Raw genomic sequence first — 16,791 nt, forward strand, 5'->3', positions numbered from 1 at the left:
ACTGCAACCCTAAACCACCCAGACAGTTCCATCTCCCCCTTGAGCAGGGAGCAATCAGACACAACCACCTCTTGCCAAAGCCCTTTCTTGAGCTGCTGTCTTGACAGCAGAAAGTCAAACAAAACTCAAGTCCTTCTGAGCATCCAGAATCCTAAAGAAGGGCAAATGAGGGGGTGCAGAAGAGCAACCAGGTGACAAATATGGTGCCAAGCAGGACCTCTGATTTGCTGTGCTGGAGAAGCAGTTAAACACAATAGAAAAGTGGTGATGGTGGGGGGAAATGAAATGCAAATAATGTCATAGCCTAGGTGCCTACCTGAAAGTGACACTGGCTCCTCTGAAAGTCCAATGTGCCTCTGTTCTGGCAGCCAGGCAAGAGTTGCAGATTGAAAGCAAAGCTACAGGAGAGAATCTATGTGATCTCACTAATTGACTGTGCACACACATCACTCTGCTCCGTTAATGCATGCCCTCATGTATATGTTGTTCTCACATGCACTGCTTCTCAGGGACAAGAGAGATCCCCACCCCAGGCTTCTCATCTCTCTGGGAAGAGACAGTTAGGATGAAAAGGGGACTGAGGAGCAAATATGGACTGACCATCTCCACCAGCACAGTTGTTGGGGAGGGAATTGTTCCTTCAGCAAACAGCTTCACAGCTGAACACAGAGGACGTCCTTGGGGTCTGAAGAAACACTGCCACTAGCTCCCACCTTTCATTACAGAGCAAGGAGATCTCCATCCCCCGGCAAAACACATGGACTTTGCTCTGCATCTGAAGATGAAGCAGGTGCCACAAAGAAGCTCAAGGAAAACAGCGCAACTGCCCAGGCCTATAGGACTTGCTGAGGCAGTGAGCAAAGCTTTGACTCCCCAGGGGAGGAGAAGACGTAAGTTCTCTAGGAGGGGGTTCTCCCTCAAAACCACCTCAGTGGAAGGCACTGCCTACTCCTTTGGAAGGCCCCCACAGCCACAGCAGCTATATGGCCACACTGCAGCAGGAGGTGGGGGACAAGGTGGACACCCATGTTAGCTTGATTGCCTTCCCCTGCTCCCGACCCCAGATGAGCATCATTGCACAGCAGAGGGGCAGCCACACAACAGCAAGCCCAGCACATCACCACCTTAGCACAGAGTTTTAAGGTCTGTCTCCTCCACAGAAACACAAACCCCCATCTCTTCCTGTTCCCCATGCACCCAAGAGGCAGGAAAAATGAAGGGGGTGAAGGAGCTATTGCTACTACCTGCCTGTGGCCCGCACACGGACAATTTAATGCAAGAGCTCTGCAATGCTGGTGTTTGCACACTGATACCATCCCTCGAAGGTGCTGTCACCTCAGCTAACCCTCCACTGCTCTGCCATCCTCGCCTCTGCAGTGGCAGGAGAGATTCTGCAGCTCACAAAGGAGGGCAGGTCCAGCCTACCTACTCCACACCATTGCTGTAAAATGTCCTAATGCAGAGTGAGAGCATGGGGAATGATGGGGAATGATGGACAGCTCTGGGCATGAGAGCTGCCCCAGTTAATGTGGGCTAAAATCAATGCTCAGGGGAACTCGCTTCCTTTCCCTAATGCAAGCTCCTCATGGGCAGCATGCAGACCCAACAGCACACTAGGGCATAGGTAAATTCCATGGAAAGAAGCAGCCTAGCCAAAGGCTGCAGGGAAAGCAGAGATTTCAATATGGCCAAACTCTGCCACAGAGCTGGGCAACTGGTCCTATCCTTAAGCTTACCAACACCATCTCATAACTCCCCCATCACACTTTTTGCTCCTGAACATGGGAAGAGCAAGGCTGCTCTTCAATGCACCCATAGTGTCAACACAGGGGTGGCTGTTCCTCAGTGCCACGAAAACATCACCACCACCACCACCACCACTGGGGCTGGTTCAAGGAACAACCATCTCAAAAGCAACGTTTCTGGCTTCCTATAAAGCTGATGCAGGGAAGAGAGAGTGGGGTTCTTGTCAGAGAGACAGTAACAGACACCTGAGTTTTCATGCTGGTGACACACCGGATGGAGGTTTACAGCGTGTTGGTGGTTGTGAAAGCTTCTCCTGATGTGAGGATTTCCAGTTTCTATTGCTCAGCAGCCAACACAGAGCCCACACACAGCTGACCACAAAATAACAGAGTGAAACACAAAAGCACAGCCTCCCAGTCCCACACAGAGCAGGAACAGTGCTTCTTCCATCTTCTGCAAGCTCTTCAAGATCTGAAAGTCTGATCCAGGTCACCATCTAGTGTTTCCCTATCCAAATTTATCACCTCTGCAGCACTCTACTACTACACCCCCCAAAAGCCACACACAAGGCTGCCAAGCAACAGTTGAGAGAGACAGCAAGGAGGAGAGCAGTTCCAGGAGCACCATCTGGAAAGAGGAGGGCTGGGATCCGCATGCCAAGCCAAGAGCCCCAGCGTGGAGCTGGGGCTGCTGTATTTCCTGACCTCGTGGATTTTCTCCTGTAGCGAGAGGGCTCCTGGCTCCCGTTCAAAGCTGTCTAGGAAAGCCTCGCCGAGTGCTTCCGCCTGGCAGCAGCAGCTGCTCCCAGCCCAAGTAGCCAGAGCCACGCAGCTCCAGCAAACAGGAGCCATCTGCCAGCCTTGAGCAGGAAGCGGGGAGAGCGAGCACCCAGCCCCGGCAGACACCAACATCCTACCTTTGTCTCGCAGGGAGGGGATGGAGGCGTGGGTGAGGGCAGAGGGCACAGCACCTCCCCTGCCTGCACATGCTGGGTGGCAGCATGGAGACCCTGCCCGCAGAAACAAGGACCAAGATGCTTGGCAGAAGCTGTCACAGGCTGAAAGTAGGTATGAGCATCAAGGCTACAGGCATTACCCAGAGATTCAGCTGTGTCCTGCAAAAAACAACCCGATCTTCTTCATGGTCCCTATTCTCTAGCCTGGAGAGGTGGTTTGGGAGACCTGACTGTGAAGCCTCCAGAAACTCACTCAGCAGAGGTAAGGAACTCAAAGGGCTCAGCCCCATCAGTAGGTCCCCCCTCACCACCACAGTTCCAACAAGAGCTCAGGCATCAAGCGGAAGGGATACACAGTGCGTTTCCAACACATTCACCACAAGGGAGCCTCTGACACCCTTCCAAACAGAATAACTAACTGAAGGAGCTTTGTCTGTGTCCCGTTTCCTCCCATCGCTTTGTTTCTCTCCCAGGACAGACAACAAGCCAGCTAAACAAGTCAAGAGACAGATTTTTGCACAATGCTGCTGTAGTAAGGCCAGCCATGCCAGAAGTTTTACAAGTGTTCATTATTGAGTATTCACCCTCACTGCACCTGCCCACTGGGAGTTTCTGCATTTAAAGGCATCAGAAGTCAGTTTGAACTCTGCAAATCTCTTTGGGCTCATGTCAGACCAGGCACCCTTTCCTCCAAAGCCCTGTCCAGAGGAGCCATATGACCACAAATGCCACTGTGTATGATTCTATTTCCCTTCAGCAGAGATGCCCTGCAGGCAGAAATGGTCTGCAGTCCTCTAGGAGAACCACACTCATGCCAGTCTTTTACCAGCAGTCATCCACACCCACACATCAGGAATCCTATTCAATGATCTCTGAGCATTGATAAAACAAACCTTGTTGGCTTCCCCAGTGACTATCCAGTCTCCTCCATTTGCTCATGCACAAGACTGTCATCCACATCACACAGCACAGCCTGTGGAGGGACTGGAGCCTCTCCAGTGGTGTGAAATGCCACCTTTTGTTTCCACTCAAGGACCAAAATGCCGATGTTCTCTATGGCCTGTCCAGCCCCAAAGAGATTAGGGAACTGAGGTTGGCAAGCTGATGCTCTGTTATGAAGCCTATCCAATGCTTCATTTTAATTTAGTTGTCGCTTTTTAAATCAACAAGTGAGCTACAAATCTAACCAGTTGTGCCTGTTGTTGCTTGCAAACTCACAAAGTGCACCTCACAGATGAAAACAGAGAAAGGGATGCCAAAGAGAGAATAAAAGTTGCAAATACTGGCACTGCTTTGGAGAGGTGACTTGGAGATAATAAATGTCTTCTATTAGGGGGAAAGAAAGAAAAAAAGCCAAAAATTAGCAGAATGCCTTCTTCCATCCTCTGCTAGCTCTTCAATATCTGAAGGAAAAGGCAGCCTGTCCCAAGGGACTGAGCACAAAAATATTGCTGCAGAGGAATGGAAGAAAAAGGGTAAGGAATGACATAATGTAGGAGGCTGAAAATACAGATGCACATTCAAGGAGAAACCTATGAGGAAGAACAGCAGAAAGCTGTGGGCAGGTCTGAGGGATAGGCAGGTCTGGAAGGGAGGGATTGCCTTTCCACAGCAGCCATAAACATCTCCCAGCAGCAATGTGCAAGCCTCAGCTTTGCACAGAGTCTTGAACAGGCATGGACTGGTCACTGCCCAGCCCTCACAGTTGCACCTCTGGCAACACAACCCCTCTGCCAGAGACTACCCAACCACAAAGGGCTTGGGAAAATATGGAAGGACAAAGGAAAACAAGACAGTATCATTCTCTCCAAAGCTGCTACCTGTTCTCTGCTCCCTGGTTCCTGCTTCAGCTGTCAGACATTTAAGTAAAAGACAAAACTGTGCAGTCACCTGCCGTTGGCAGTAAGAGAGTGCAACTACACTGTTCTTGCTTTCCCTCTCAAAAAGTAAATATTCTTTAAAAAGTTCTTTGTTGGAAGATTATTCCAAGAAAAACAACTGGTAGGTAGTTATAACTACCCAAAATAGCAAACAACCTGAATCAGTCAGTAACACAATAAACCCAGAGAACAAACCAGCTACACAAGAGCTTTCCTCTGGATGAAGAAATTGCCCATGCACCCCCACTCTCCACACCCAATACAGGCCACCAGAATTACTATTTTCCAAAGAAAGATGAACAAGCCCTTTATCTCAGAAACTTGTAAGTTAGGACTGCTTGTGCCCATGTCTGCAGCATCATGAATGGGCCACGAGGAACAGCATGCAGTCAGGAAACTCTGGAAGGTGCTGGGAAATGCTTGAGAATCATGGTGGGACCTTCACCTCCCACCACCACCACTCTATTTGTCTCCCTGATACTGAGTTACTCATCCCACCACAGTCTCTGCAGAAGAACCAATCTTCCAAGCTAACTTCCACAGAGGGAAAGCACTGCTCCGTGGGTTAACTGCTGCCAGCCCACAGAAAGGGTGAAAGAAACAGGCAAGCAAATTCTACATCCCACACCACTGCTGAATACAGACCTTTAAAAAAAAAATCACATGTACATGAGAGAGACCACCTGTGCTAGCACCCAAGTCACAGTTCTCTGCATCTGGCAGAGCCTGTGATGTGAAAAAAATTGAAGACTGTTTTAAAATTACTTGTGATTTATGATCCAACACTTCAGTGCTCTTTGAGACTCTACATGAGCAACCTGCATAAGGAAAGAGACTGGAGTTGTGTCTGAAAGGTGGGAAAGATGGATAACAAAGGCATGAAGAGGCCACAGTGCAGGACAGGACAATGTGAGACACTTAAAAAACCTGAACTCCTGTCTTGCAGTCAGGACTCAGGACCTAGTGTTGAACATACCAACATGTGTGGGAAAGCAGTGTGAAGGAGGAAAAGCTCTCACTGTGGAGATGCAGAAGGCTGCAAACTGCCAGGACTCCTCCACTTTCATCTCCTCTCCAGCCTCCCAGGGCTGAGCAGGTGGTTCAGAGGCAGACACTTCCCTGCCTGGGTTGGCAACCCTCCACCTCGCCCTAGAAAAGAGACTTCTCTCAGGCCTCCCAGCCTTTTTCAGAAAAACCAATGGTACTCTGTACAACAGAGCTCAAGACAAGAGGCAACTTTTAACTTTACATTAAAATCCCACCTAAAAGCATTAATGGGATGCACGAAAGGGAGTGTGATATATCTTGAGTATATAAAAAGACAGACAGGTACCCAGGAAACTTTAAAGCAAGACCCACATTATAGATGACAGTAAATGTTAAGTGTTAAAACACGTGGTACACAACCATGAACCCAGGCTCTGAACAATCTCTTGGCTTGCCAGTCTCCGTACCAAATTGTATTGATTTTCCCACAAGATATAAGGTGCAATGAAGTAGAAACTTGGAGCAGATGAGTATGCAGTGCTAGTGTAAGTGGATCTCTGTAATTACAGCTATTAGAGAATATCAGGCTTTGGGGAAAACACTGCCCAGTAATGGTGTGGAATTACAAGAGATGCTGTCTCCAGGCTGGTTTCCTAAGGTACCTGGTATGTCCTGCCTGGTCCTCTTGGTGATGAAAGGAGCAGCTGTAGGTAAGCTGCTGGGGAAAGGTCCAGCCTCTCCCGTGCCCAGCGGTCCTGTCATCATACTAGGGCAGCTTGCAGCCATCTGGCTCTGCTGCAACAGCACAAGAAGGGACAAATTCAGATCTCACTACTAAGCTGCAAGCGATGGAACACCCAGTGCTGGAGCTGGAGGCGGCCATGCATGAACAGAAACACCATCCTACTCACTGCAGAGACAGGCAAGGGGATGCAAACAAGCCAAGGGACTGGCCCAAAGCCATCAGTGGTGGTAAAGCTGGGAACTAAATCCAGGCAATGTGATTTCCCATCTGGGGTTTTCACCTGAGACAGAAAAAAAAAAAAATAAAAAGAAACAAAAAACCCCCAGAAGTTTTGGATGGGAAAGCTGTTGGTCTCCTGCTGAGTCTTTGTGTTGGGCTGTCAGAGCTGGCAGCTCATCCCCAGCTCAGCTTCCCAAGGCAGAGCCAACTGGGGAGGCAGGGTACATCAAGTGGGAAAGCACAAAGTACTGTAAGAGAGGCCCTGCTCTCCAATTATCCTGATGAAATCACAATTAGGTCATGGGCACAAGCAGCCAGCAGAGAGGCAGATGCTCTGATCCACAGATAAGCACCCAGAGATGCAGGTAGGGCTGAGAGCAGAGGGGCAGGCTCTGCTGTTTTCCTCACCTGAAGCCCAGCTACAAGAAAGGGGGAAGTCACTGGTATAGGGTGGCCACCTCCATCACTTAAGAAAAGGGCCAATCCCAACCTGAGCACCACTGATGCACAGCAAAAAAAGTACCCCAGAGTCAAGAAACACACTCTCCCTATGAGCTTTCTGTTCTCCCCTTCCCTATCCTTCCTTATTCCTCCCAAACAACTGTTGACAACAAAAAATTAGGAAACTGGTTTCAAGCCCTTTTCACTGAGAAGAATGTGCAATGGAAATAGGTATGGTTGTTCAACTTCCTACTGGCTTTAAATCCTAACACATGTATTTTACCAGCAAATACATGGGTAAGAAAACAGGGTAGTTGCATCTGGGAAGTTTCAAGAATTCTTTTGATAATGCTTTTAGGTATTTGGTTTGGTTTTTTGTTGGCTTTTTTAGCATTTAATGGTTAAGAGATTTTTTTTAAAGGTCAGTTTTTGGAGCAAAGTAGGATTTATAAGACGTTGAATTGGTGAACTCTAGTCTCCAGGAATGGAATGGTTCACACAGCACATGTCCTATTGCACTACAGCTCCTGCAGCAGAAAGTTCTAGACAGCCAGTGGCATTGGGTTTGGGTGATAAAAGGTGGAAGCTGTTGGCCAGCAGCATAAAAGCAGACAAATGAGTATCCTGGGACAGCAGGAGCCCAGTCTGCTCCTGCCCATGTGGCACTCACCCTCTGGATGGCCAACGAGCTTCCACAGAGAAATAGGGTCTTCTCTTCTGGGAATAGTTCAAGTCCTCCCTAGAAGAAGGAATACAGAGCAGGAATGAGAGGGATCCCTCTCTGCCAGGACAGACAGTCCTGGTTGTTTGGACTCAGGCAGATCTCAGGACACACTTTGGTTAGTACCCAAGTTGGCTTCCCCAGCTTTCCTGGACAGCACCTTAGGATCTTGTACTGAAAGAAGAAAAGTAGAGCCAACCCCCATCCATCCTCTCTCACATGTGGTATGTCACAGGCTGCTAATCATATCTTGCAAAATTTTATCTTTTCCAGGGAAAGGTGGTACAGCACTTTTCTTCCTCCTCATTTTTCAAGACAGAGGGTAAAGCAGCACAGGTGCAACAGCATCTTCTCCACAGGTAAGTTGTGGGTGAGGGACAGACCATTTTTGGATGAAGGACCAAAACTGAGTTTCCTTCTCACCCTTCCATTCCCAATGGGACACCAATAAAAGCTCATTCAAAAACAGAGCTCAAAGGAACAGCCAAGACCAGATACTTCCAGAGTGTCTTTTTATTAGTAGGCCTTTTAAATTTACATGCTCAAAACACAACAATCATCCTCCCATGTTCATTTAGCCCTTGCAGGGCCTTTGCAGGTACACACCTTGATTTATTAACAGAGCAGGGATGGAGGGGAAGAAGGTACCACAACAAAAAGCAAACCTGCAGGGCTTGCTTTAGCACATCTGAGAGAACCAGCTGGGGAAAATACATTAGAAAAGCTAGAGAGGGGGTATCTTAGAGAGCCAAAGACAGGGTGGAAGCAGAAAGAGGAGATAAAATGAAGCAAGGAGGCCCCAGCTACTGGGACCCTGTCCCTGCTCCCCTTCTCACCAAGATACATTATTAGCAGAGTGACACAACATAGCAAACATGAATATGCATCAGTCATTATGCAGCTGATATTCAGGGGCACGCAGCTGATTTATGGACTTGGCAGCTACAGCATCAGCCAGCTGCAGCCTAGAGGGATGGGGACAGTAGGCACTGCTGGCAGAGAGGCCACAGAAGACCTCCAAACCCAGCCCTTCAACAGCCATGAATGAATTCATCACAACCAAGTCTGTAGCCATGCACTGTGTGTGCAATGCTGGGAAACCACCACACAACCTGACAGAAACAGAAAACGTCCAAAGGTTACGGTGCAAGACTTTAGTTTGGATCAGCAGAACTTTATTAAGTTGGGTCCTGAATTACCCAAACCTCACTTCACTGCTTATAGTAAATCTCAGCCACATCAGACTTGTTAATGTAATGCTCATATCCCACCCCTTCAGAACTCTGGATTTTAAAAATATCCAAGCAATGTTGTTGTGACGGAGTTAGCTGCATCACTGTCACATCACAGATCTGCTATAAAAAGGACTGATGATGTGAGGATTGCAGCTCTCCACACTGAAAAGGAAGGCATTTCCCTTTTGGGTCTGGAGCAACAAAGGGATACTGTCCAAGGACTCATCCTGCCTGCCTTGCAAGCATCACAGAATGGACACAGGAGACATGCTCCTTCAACTCTGTGGCCTCCCCACAGGTTCATATATCCCACCCCTCAGCAACACATGACTGGCACAGCAGATAAAGGAACAAGGAACTCCACCCTGCAATGAAGAACCCACAACAATTTAGTGACTTCCTGACGGTCACACAGGAAACTTATGGTAAAGCCGGGGATTTCTGTTCTCCCACATTTGAGCTTTTGTCGTAAAACATGTGCTCATCAGTGGCTGTGGTTGAGTGTGCAGGGGACAGGAGCACAAAGCCTTCTCCACCACCTCCGTCGCAGCCTCCAGCATCTGCTGGCAGACCTGCACAATCAGCAAAAGCCAGGGGGGGTTTCCTTCCAGAGCTTCCTTGGGAGTCCACAGCAACGACAACAAGCAGGATTTGGGTGGGCTCACAGCCAGCATCTGCAGGCCAAGTAAAGCTGAAAAGAAACCACAGAAATGCAAGACACCAAGCCTGTGTCAGATGTGGTTCCTCAACACTGGAGCTCAACAAGCTGATTCACAAATAAGAAAGCCCTTGAGAGCAGAAGAGTGAAGTCCCTCTGATCATGCCTAAAGGTTAGATGTACCTACATCTTTGTAGAAACCCTCAACTTAACTCCAGTCCCTTGGACAACCCTGGTAGAGGCAATAAGTAGATCCAGATCTGGCTTTGGTACTGCATTTGACAAGACCATAAAGCTCCAAAGATCCTGCCCAACTTAGGTGTTCCTCTACAAAGATCAACAACTGATTGAGAAAAGAGCAACACTGGCCTCAGGTCCTCACTTGCAACAGGAACAACAGAGTGGGCAATCACTCCAGTCACACGAACCAGACTGGCTTGATTGAAAGAGGTACAGATAGGAAGCAAACCATGCCCTGAGCTCCAGGGCTGACATCTTGCTGTGGAAAAGTGTGTCAGAAAGTCCATGAGGTGAACAGACAGATGCAAGGGAGCCTGGACACAATCCCCTAACTGCAAAAATAAAGAAGAAAACCTTGAAGTCTTTAAGCCAAGAATGTCTTCAGTGAGAGATGTTGGCCAGAGATCAACACCTGCATGCAGTTGGTACTACTCTGGCAAGTACCTGGTGACCAGACACAGCTAACACTTATAACATCCTGTCCTTAGCACCCAATTTATCCTGACAGCACAGAAAGAGACCATGCATGCAAAGTACCACCCAAAACATCTGCAACATGAGCTGGAGGAGTCACAGCTTGGGAAAAGTAAAACAGGGCAATGTGATCCTGCAGGTGCCCTTCTAAGCTGAAGCATCCTTTTATCAGGCATGAGAACACAACCTCCATCACAGATCAACCTCTGCATGGCAAAGTCCTCAGGCAAACCCCATGCAGCAGCAGGAACAGCTCCTGCACATTTGAACAAAAACAAACAAACCCCCAAACCAAACAAAAATAAACAAAACCCCAGAACACAAACAAACAAAACCCCAAACCAAAACAAACAAACAAAAAACAAAACAAAAAACCCAAAGAAAAAAGGGACTTCTGGACTTTGAACTGTATTGCACTGTAATTACTGCAATGTAACTTCATTAGGGCAGTGTAAGCAATGGCTGGACATCAATTACATCATTGAGAATTCTCCACTGCCCAAAACTTTCTTCTACTCTTTTCAGTGAAAACTATCTCTGGTCCCAGAGCAGCAGGGTCTTATCCTGCCAGATTATCTGAAAAGCAAAAATTGGAAGCCCCTACACCAGTTTTCTCTTTGAAAAATGTCTAGCTCTCGTTATCCCTGCTGTCTATACAACACTCAAATCTTTATCTTCTTAAGCCACTGACTTCCCTAACACCTTGCAGCCATGAGATGCCAAAACTATAAACATCACTTGTTTTTACATGCATATATATGGCTTTCCTGGTGTCCAACCATATTCCCCCAGCCTCTCAAGATTTTCTGCCGCTGCTGCTCAAGCACAGCTCTGCAACACTGGGGAAGCACACATTGCAGAGACATTTAGAAACACAGCAGCATTCATTGGATTAATCCTTGGACTTTATAAGGCTCATACAAACAGTTCTGTATTTGACCTGAAAAAAATAACCACAGAACGCAAACTCAAAACTTCAAAGACAACTTCTCCTGACAGTCCTAAGCCACTATCTGCATGTAGTGTGGACACAGTGCAAGTGCTTATAGCTTCCCAGAGGAAGGGAGAGCACAGCCCAAGCCCAGGAGTAAGAACCAGACAAGTGAGTCCCACAACTGAGATCTCACCTTGAAGGTTCACCCTAAGGAAAGAGCAAAAAGTAGAGTCCTTGCATTGATGCCACTAAAGCCAAGACCATTGACACTGGTTGAGGATCTCACTTGGTCTATTTTAATTTTCAACCTTAGCCCATTTGGAGCACTTATCCCTCTCTGCATCTTGAGACAGCAGCAAGGCAGACTGACATTACCTTTGAGAGCACAAATACGCCTTTGTTCAGCCAGGGAGGCACACAGAGTGCCTACAGAGCAACTATAAAACTCAGCCATCATAAAGTAGAAGAGGTGGCAGAATTGTTTCCTCCTCCCTAAAGATCTGGCTGCCATGAGGAATTGCATATGGTGCTGGCACAGGGAACTTGCTCCTGGGATCAGCAGTTGAGCGCTTTCCCAGGACCCTCTGCTAAGAGGCTTTTCCATACCACTGGCTCCTAAGCATACATAGAGGGTCCCTAAGGAGCTTCTGCAACAGGGTGACAAAAATAAGTCTGCAGTGTCTGGGTTCATCCAGCCTTGTGTGGGTACAGGCATGTGTTAGACAATGCCTGGGGACCATGGCACAGGAACTCCAGCAGTGAAAATCACAGACTCATAGTTCTTTGGCTTTGGTTGAACATATAATAAATACATAAATAAATAAATAAATAAACCAAAATTGGAACCTCCTTTCAGCCCACTGGGAAAAATCCAAGCATCTGCCTTCAATTCCCCAGCGCATAACAACATAACTTTATTATTACAAGTAAAATTATTATATTTTCTATATGCTGTGTGTGTGAAGATCTGTTACACAACCTACATCACTCTGCAAATCTGTGACTGCTGGGAGTTTTTCATGCTATCACCCTTTGACATCAATGCCCAGCAAGTGAGTCCTGACCATTTATTCAGTTGGTCATCACTGCCCTCAAAGCATGAGCAAAGACACAAGAACTGAAGCTCTGATACTTAAGCCATGATCTCTGGAAAAGGGGGTTGAAAACTGGACCAAAAAGCTCATGCAACTACCTCCTGGGCTACAGCAACTACCACTAAAAGCAGCTCCAGGCAGGGCTGGGAGGACATAGAGATGGGATGTGCACCAAAAGACCTAAGTTTCCTCTTACTGGTGGCTGCATTATCCCTTTCACACCCTCGGACTTTTTCTGGTCTGCTACTATAAATACAGACTCTAAGAGCTAAGAAGGCACTGTTCAAGTAGTGGGAGCCTGGTCCTATGCGTGATCTGAGGTTCCTCTCCAATTCTGCTCACCCACACCCACAAAATTTGCCCTTAGCTGACCATTCGAGATTGCAAGAGTGTTTGAGTAATGCTAAATGTCACAAGGCTGCTAAGGGTTTTATTCCTTTCCCCAGTGGTTTGGAAAAGCAAAAAGTGGACAGGTGATGTGAACTGGCACTGTTAAAGATGATCCAGTCCAATAAGATCATGCGAACTTCCTGGCTCTTGTCATGACCCCATCTGTCTTGTGGGCTTTGAGCTGGATTAAAGAACTGTGCACAAGCTACAAAAATGATCCCCCTGAGGAAACAGTCATTTGGAACAACTACAGAAAACCTTCACTTTTGGACAAGAACCTCTTTCAGAGTTCTGGTGGTCTGGGATTTGGCTTTTTTTTCCTTAAGGGAGGAGAGAACCACAACAATATCTGCAGAAAGAGGCTCTGCTCTGTGGATCCGTACCTCCTCAGATCCTTGGTAGGACAAAATTCTCTTTCCTTAGAAGAATAACTTCAGAGCTTAAACCTGAGCTCTGAATTTTACAATCTTGCCAATATTGTGAGGTCTCAAACATGATCATATACCTTCACAGGAGCCTGGCAGAGACAAGCCACCAGTCAAGATTCTGAACAGGGGTGATGTGCTTATAAAGCTCCCTCTTCACTTAAGGGTGGTGGAGCTCACCATGTGTTTTTTTTCAGGACTCCTAAGTAACACATAGCAGTCTCTCACTCTTGTACATCATTCACACCTAGCCAGAAATAAACTGCTGCTTGGTATCTCCCTTAATATCCTCTTATTTTCAAAGGAACACTCTGAGGACCATGCGTGTCCCTACAACAAACCTTCAAGGCCACAGCATGGTGTAGTGGGTACAGTTCCTACAAAGCTCTCATTGTTCTCACACAAGAACTTCAACTGAAGAAATAAAATTAATTCATCAAGTGTTTGCAAAAAGCTTTTTCTTCAAAATGGAAAAATCCCACAGAAAATCACCATCTCACACGCCAAACCGGCCAACTTCAACCTGAAGCACCACTCAAGCAAAAAGACACGCTGCAGTGTTTTGCAATGTGAGTATATTAAGACAAGATAAAAATTCCTATTCCAACAGCAAACAAAAAATAGATCTCAGAAGACAAAGTTTGTCAACTTAGCCTCACAATCCATCCTTAAAAACTTACAGTAGAGCTCGTCTTACTCTTAATCAACTCCCTCCATCAAAGCCTGATTTGGCTCTAGCATTTACCATTATTGCCTTTCACCTGTAGACTTAAGATTAGGACAGAGAGGCTGAAGACCTGCATTGAAGGAAAATATATTGTAGGTTAGTATTTCTTGCCCAAATGGAGAGCTTCCATAAAGAAATTGTTCCAAGTGGTGGTTGCCATTCCACAGGCTTCATTTTCCCTTACTTCCTCAGTTTTGATCAAACTCAGGACATACTATGTCAACTCCAACAGGAAATCTGAATTAAGCTAACGGTCAAAACCCTGATCAGATATAAAAGTTTGTGTAGTTGGCCTCTTTTTCCTCCCTTTAAGTGGCTGCATGGTCACAAGACAACACCAGTGTGACTGGCCAAGGTCATTGTGAAACACACAGCACAGGGCCCAGACTGAGTTTTATAGAGCGACAACTCCTTCACACCACTTTAGGCAAGTGTTTTATTCTTTATTCTACACGTCTACACTTTAAGCTAGTGTTTAATTCTTTATTCTACAGCCCCAAAAGGAATTGTTGCTTTTGCAGAGCACAAAACGAATGCAAGTTCAGAGAGTATTCTGAAAAACACAATGAACACGGACTTCACGAAGTTCGCTCAAAGGTTTTCCACTGCACCTAAACATGAAGTGTGCTCTCTAGGTCTAAACTAGATACCTTCTTTTAAACCCATGGAGGCAATTTACCCTCTAAAGTAGCCACTTCTCATCTAGTAGCTCAGAAGAGAACACACAAGATATCTCTGTGAGCTGTGTGGGTGCCTGACACAGCTGTGACAAGCATACTTCATACAGCCCTCTTAAGATAAGGCTGCCATAGCTAAAAGAGGCAGAGAAAAGGTATTTACTTGAAACAGGTTCTCATTCCTTTGACAACATCTCATGGTGTGAACTTTGCTGATCTTGCATGGTCTGGAGCAAGGACTCGCATTTCCCAGCCACCACCAAGTGAGTGTGGGAATGCAGTGGGAAAGAAGGATCCTGCCACTCAGCTGGGCTGGCATCCCCTCCAGCCGGACCAGGCTGGCAAGCTGGGTACCCACAGCACTACATATTGTCTGTGCCTTGCTTGCAGCAGCTGCAGCACCAGCGGACAAAAGCTCCCACAACCTCTCCAAAGCTGAATTTGCAGCAACACGTTGCTCCTTAAGGAAAAAACCACAACATGCCCTTTTCAAAGTAGCCAGCTGGTAAAGAACAACACCGTGGAGAAAGGGAAAAAAAAAAAAAAGCACAAATCACTTCACACCACTCGCCTTTCTTTCTCTCACACGGAGTTGAGAAGCTTATATTAATTGCAAAGCATGAGAATCTGAACAAACACCCTCCTTGGGCAACCAGGGCCAACTCCAGGAAAATATTTGCATCTATGGGATGTGCAAGTTGTGCAACCAGCAAAACATCAAGACAGATAAGGCAGGGACCTTTCATTAGGATCTACAGAAACTTCCAACTCTGTATTGCTGACTTAGGCTAAGACAAGCTACTTTCGTTTTCTCTCCCTTGCTCTAGCCTTCACAGGGGAAATAATGCCAGCCAAATTCACATCCAGTCTCAAGCCACTAGACAGTATTTGCAGAGCTGAATCAGAAGCCAAAGCAGCCTTTGGTAGACTACCAGAAGGAAATGGGTTTCCTGGAATGGGAGTTCTCTTCCCACCCCTAAAGGTGAAATCTTAAGGAAGTTCTTGGTGCAATAAGGTTGGGCCTACCATGGACACAAAAGACAACTTGATAGTATCACGCAATTTCCCATGCCCAAGGCTTGGTATGGTCTTGTCTGCCTAGATTTAATTACATATGTATGTTATTAGGGAGTCAGGAAAATTAGTTAAAAGGTCATATAGTTACAAAACCTTTGTAAAAGGGATGGATGGATCCTGGTTTCTCCTGCCAGCTTCCAAAGACCCGTATGTGCACCTGTTCAACCAGGAGAGCAAACAGCTGAGTGACACTGCTGCAAATCTTCCAGAGACCTAAAAAACATCTCCTGTTGACAAGGCAACCAGCATGCTGTCAGTGGCAAAAATTAACAAGTAAAAAGTACTGTTTTGTCATGGTACGTGCAGGCAGCAGCAGGATGCTGCCAGCAGCAGGGTGGCCCTAAGCACGTACCTAGGAATGCACAGGAGCTGCAGGGACCCAATGCTGTGCCAGGTGCCTCCCTGTTGGGATGCTCTTCAAACACTGCTGGCTGTTTACTGTACCAAAGGTCAGAGGGAAAGGACAGCAAGGAAAGTATCAGAGAAAAAACATATGGTAACTGCAAGCCCTGCTTTCCTTACTGAATTAAAAATCTCCTGAGGGTTTTCATACTTGCCCTCTCTGTTCCTAGAAGCATAAGATGAAAAGTACAAAAGTTTGTGTTGGACACATGTAGCCAGGAAAGACAGCAGGGAGAGATCAGATGCATTGTGAAGTGATGAAAATACAGCATATAATGGAATATAAGGTATTTTTTTGCCTTTTTCTGTAGCACAGTATGTGTGTTTCCCAGGACCAGTCAGAAATTTCACCTCTAACAGACTTCCCACTATTGTAAAGTTTGAAGTGACTGCAGTGCACAGAGTAGACAGACTCTCCAGAGCACCATTTAGTGGGTGTCTGAAGTGATGGGAATTATAGCATGAGTATCAACAACAAACAAAACTGGGGTATAAAACTATGACTCTCTCTTTCTTCAGGGTTGTAGAACTGAATCATGGTGACAACACAGGCATGATGAGATGGAGGGTAAAGACATGGCACCACCCCCTACTGAGCAGGCTTGCAACCAGCTGTCTGTCGGCACAGGGACTCAGAGGCTGAGTTCCAGCTCTGTGGGCTCCTGCTGCAGACAGGTTTCTCACTCCCAAAACACCCAGTATACTGCATTTCTGCCACTGGGCTAATTCTTCCCCAGCAAAAGGCATGATGGAACAAGCGCTCC

General features: G+C 46.7%; 1 protein-coding gene across 2 annotated transcripts in view; it reads right to left on the minus strand.

Annotated features, from left to right (window-relative positions):
* The window catches only part of HRAS (HRas proto-oncogene, GTPase), a 41,783-nt gene that overhangs the window by 13,334 nt on the left and 11,658 nt on the right, over nucleotides 1–16,791 (minus strand). Inside the window, exon 2 of one of the 2 annotated variants that reach the window (XM_084208565.1) lies at nucleotides 7,644–7,712. The exons of the other annotated variant lie outside the window; for it this stretch is intronic. The gene's annotated coding sequence lies outside the window, so the exon portion shown is untranslated. The remainder of the gene's footprint in view (nucleotides 1–7,643; nucleotides 7,713–16,791) is intronic. 2 annotated transcript variants of the gene reach the window in all.

This window comes from Fringilla coelebs, assembly GCF_963513975.1.
Source record: "Fringilla coelebs genome assembly, chromosome: 6".
NCBI classification, from domain to species: Eukaryota; Metazoa; Chordata; class Aves; order Passeriformes; family Fringillidae; genus Fringilla; species Fringilla coelebs.